The sequence below is a fragment of the Vidua chalybeata genome, chromosome 8, assembly GCF_026979565.1.
Source record: "Vidua chalybeata isolate OUT-0048 chromosome 8, bVidCha1 merged haplotype, whole genome shotgun sequence".
In the NCBI taxonomy this organism is placed as follows: Eukaryota; Metazoa; Chordata; class Aves; order Passeriformes; family Viduidae; genus Vidua; species Vidua chalybeata.
Window position 1 is genome coordinate 33,492,587 of NC_071537.1, and position 3,480 is coordinate 33,496,066.

The following is a 3,480-nucleotide window of genomic DNA, read 5'->3' on the forward strand; positions in this document are numbered from 1 at the left end:
TTGGGGTGACTACAAGTGTAGGTGACACACAGGGGTTGTTAAGCAAGGACCTTCCTCACCCCACACTTAGTGTTGACTTTAAGGGCGCTGTTGACTTCACTCTTTTGTTGCTGTCACATCAAGCTCATGCTGAGGGCTCAGCGATGATCCCATCTGTAATCAGGGGCAGGATTCCCCCCCTCCTGCTCCTGCCCTGCCTTTCCCATTTAGGGCTGGAAATGAAGTCTGTGGTACGGACCCTTAAGCTGGTTAGACACTTGAGACTTGGAAGTCCTTAAGCACATTAGCAGCTGGAGGTCCATTATTATTCATTGAATCTCTCCGGGCTGGTTGGAATCCTCCTTTTAATTGTGTGCATTTCCCTCTGTCCTTTTATCAGGGAAGAAAGAAAGAAAGAAAAAGGGCGAGAGACACAGCAATCGTGTTATCTCATTACCCATCCTGGCCCTGGAATGGGACACAGGCTGGAGTCTGCTCTTCCCCTCCAGCAAAAGGAGGGAGAGGTGCCCATTTTACATATTCATGGCAAAATGTCACTCCCCCCCCTCCCCTCTATCTCCCTTAGCACGCCACAGTTAATAATTCACATTTCATTAACACGTCTGCGTGGCCTTACGGTGTTTCCCTCCTGTCAATAAAGAGATATTGGGAAGGCTTAGAGGAGCAGGAATTGGGGCAGGAGCAGCTGAAGCAGCTGCTTCAGGCTGGACTCGAAGCAGATGAACTTCCAGAGCAAGGGGAGTCTTGGGGTCTCCTCTCTGTGTTCATGTATTGGATGTACTGGGGTCACAGCTCCTAAGGTGCCTCCAGCCCAAAAATATCCCGTTGTTTAAGCAGGAACAGGGGAGGAGAAGCTTTGTGCACTGTCACAATCTGGCCTGGCTGCAGTGACAGAGGGGAGGCAGCTGGGGACACCAAAGCAGGGCCACCCCACAGTTGTAGGTCAAAGCCTGACCTGAGCACACTCTCAGAGCACCAAGCCACTGGCAGGGGTGGTTTTGAAGGGGGTTAAACAAAACACACCCTCAGAGAAGTTGGCCATACAAGTCCTGCTGCCAGCTTGAAGAATTTTACATGAGGAAACTTGTCTCTTGAGCTTGGTTTTCCACACGCTGAAACATTAATCAACTTTTGAACCATGTACCATATGAAATATTAACCTTTTTTCCTTGCAAAAAAAACCCAAACCATAAACCCCAGCTATTTTCAAAGCTGTCTCATGGCATTCCATCCCCTGATCCTTTAGGAATTGCTGTGTCATTTTCACCTAAGTTTATTCTGTGATTGCTCAAGAGTGAGAGAGCTAAAAATCACTTCAAGAGGGACTTTACTGGTGTGCCTGGGTGTGAGAGAAAAGTGGGTTTTGGCTTGGAATTCTGCTGGCCAGACCCGGGCTGGTTTTGTTTCCCTGAAGGAGAAAAAAGGGAGTTTAATGCCATTTTCAAACCTAATTTCATGGGGAGCCAATTCACGCTGTGATCCATTGGCAGGTGATTTCTTGATTAAAATGTTGGAAGAGAAAGGAGCTTAGATCAGCCACCCTTGAAAGGGGAAAATTCTGTCCTGCTGGTCATTTAAACCGGTAGAAAACCCTTCCCCACTTCCCCAGCAGGCATTGATGTCTTTCAGGAAAGGCAAGAGCCATGAGTTTTGAAGGGATGATCTTTCCCTTCACAGAGATGGGTAAATACATCCTCAGCAAGGCTGCTCCTCTCAAACTTACTAAACTACGTGTGCTTGGAAAGGAGCCCTCATAAATAAGTGTAAAACAAAAGAAAATAAAAAACAGACGTAAAATGTCCCTTCCATTAGCAGACCTTAAGGCACTTTTAGAAACACTGGATGAATGAAGTCTCTTCCTTGCCCTGTCTGGGGTAAACAAATCCATCCTGTCCTTCAGCTCGATCTTGCAGTAATGTCATAATCCCACCTTTATTACATCACTGTTGTCATGGAAATAACTGTGATTTCATAAAGTCTCCGTAATGACTTTACCACAAGATCCATTAGGATGGGAAGATGGATTGTGAAGTCTAGAAAAATGCTTTCTTTAAGCAAATGCATACTGGATAATTAGCAAATGCGGCAAAGGGAAGGAATGGAAATTGGATGGGAAAAAATAAATGGGTCCATCTTTAACACGGGCTATTTATGAACATTTTCTTTGATTTGGTTTCAAATGGCACAAAGGCACTATTATAATATTCCAAATCAGCCTAGAAGTCCCATACTTCAGGGCATAGTCAGCACATGTTGAACAAAAAGCCGAGCCCTGCCCTAACCATTTCCCTCTGAGATTCCTCAGGCTTTGAAATAAAGGTTTTGGGCTTTCCCTGGTGGCTGAATGGAGGAGCAGGTTGGATATGCGGAGGAGGAAGATCCTGGGGGCTGTCCTGCCAGGAAGCCTTTTCTGTCTCCAAGGTCTTTGGATTTGCCTGAAGTAGGGAGTCTGGAGTGGGTAACCCCTCCGAGGCCGGAGAGGTGCTGGGATCCTGGACATCTGCAGGAGGCAGATGCTGGGATTAAACCTTGGAGGAGCAGGAGCTGGGCTACAAAGTGGCAAAGAAACTGCTTTGGCTTGAGTCTCATTAAAGGTGCTGAAGGAAGGATGTGTAAACTCCCTGCGAGTGCTCAGAGGCAATTCCTGGATGCAATTCCTGCCTGGAATGCCTGCACGTGCCCCTTGCACTGCACCCTCAAAATGCAAGCGGGTCCATTTCCCTGAAAGGAGGCACAGGCAGGTGATTAAAGGTTTGATGGAATATCAGAGCTTCCTGAATGAGAGTCCTGCATCTCTCAGCGCTCCACGCATCAGTGTGACCTTGCGCTAACAGTTAATGCACAGAGGGATTCCCACTCCTGCTGCTTCTGTCCAAGAACCTTCCGATGCAGGTGGCTTTTTCCTTATTTCTGCTTCCCTTAGGAGCATCTCAATCCCATATTGAGATGTAGCTCTTTTTAATTTCTGGAGAAGAACAGTGTATTTGTGATGGTGAGGCACACGTTGCTCGCTGAACAGCCTGGCCCACGGCGAGGGAGGAGGCTGCAAGGCGCTGGCAGTGGATTCCTGCTCTGGCCTGTGCAATCTCTTCCCTCCTGTCCCAGTGCCCTTGTGGCACAGCTGTGCAGCCAGCTCCCAGGGGACACTCCAGCTCAGGGAACAAGGAGAAGCAGGGCACTGGGGTTCGGGGAGGAGGTGTGGGAACACGGGAAATGCTCGATTGAGGGTTGCTGGTTCAGTGCTGAAACACCTCTGGGTGAGCAGGGGCTGCTTGTGCTGCCCTTATCTTCAGAGTTCAGCCTCTCTCCAGCTCTTCTTTGCCAGCTCTGCCTGGCCTGGGAGCAGAGATGCAGAAGAGCACTCATGAGCTAATTGAAGTGGTCACATCCTCGCCAGCAGCATTTCCCACATTAGCCAAATTCGATCTAAAACTAATCTCCTAGTCAGGACCAATCTCTTCTCTGCAATCCTCTTATTAT

The 3,480-nt window shown here is 48.2% G+C and overlaps 1 long non-coding RNA gene across 1 annotated transcript; it reads right to left on the minus strand.

The window, feature by feature from the left end:
* Positions 1-1,309: 1,309 nt before the first annotated feature.
* On the minus strand, positions 1,310-1,866 carry LOC128791880 (uncharacterized). Its single transcript, XR_008432206.1, has 2 exons — positions 1,818-1,866; positions 1,310-1,408 (listed from the first exon to the last, which is right to left on the minus strand). It is a non-coding gene; the product is annotated as an uncharacterized LOC128791880 (long non-coding RNA).
* Between the last annotated feature and the right edge of the window lie 1,614 nt (positions 1,867-3,480).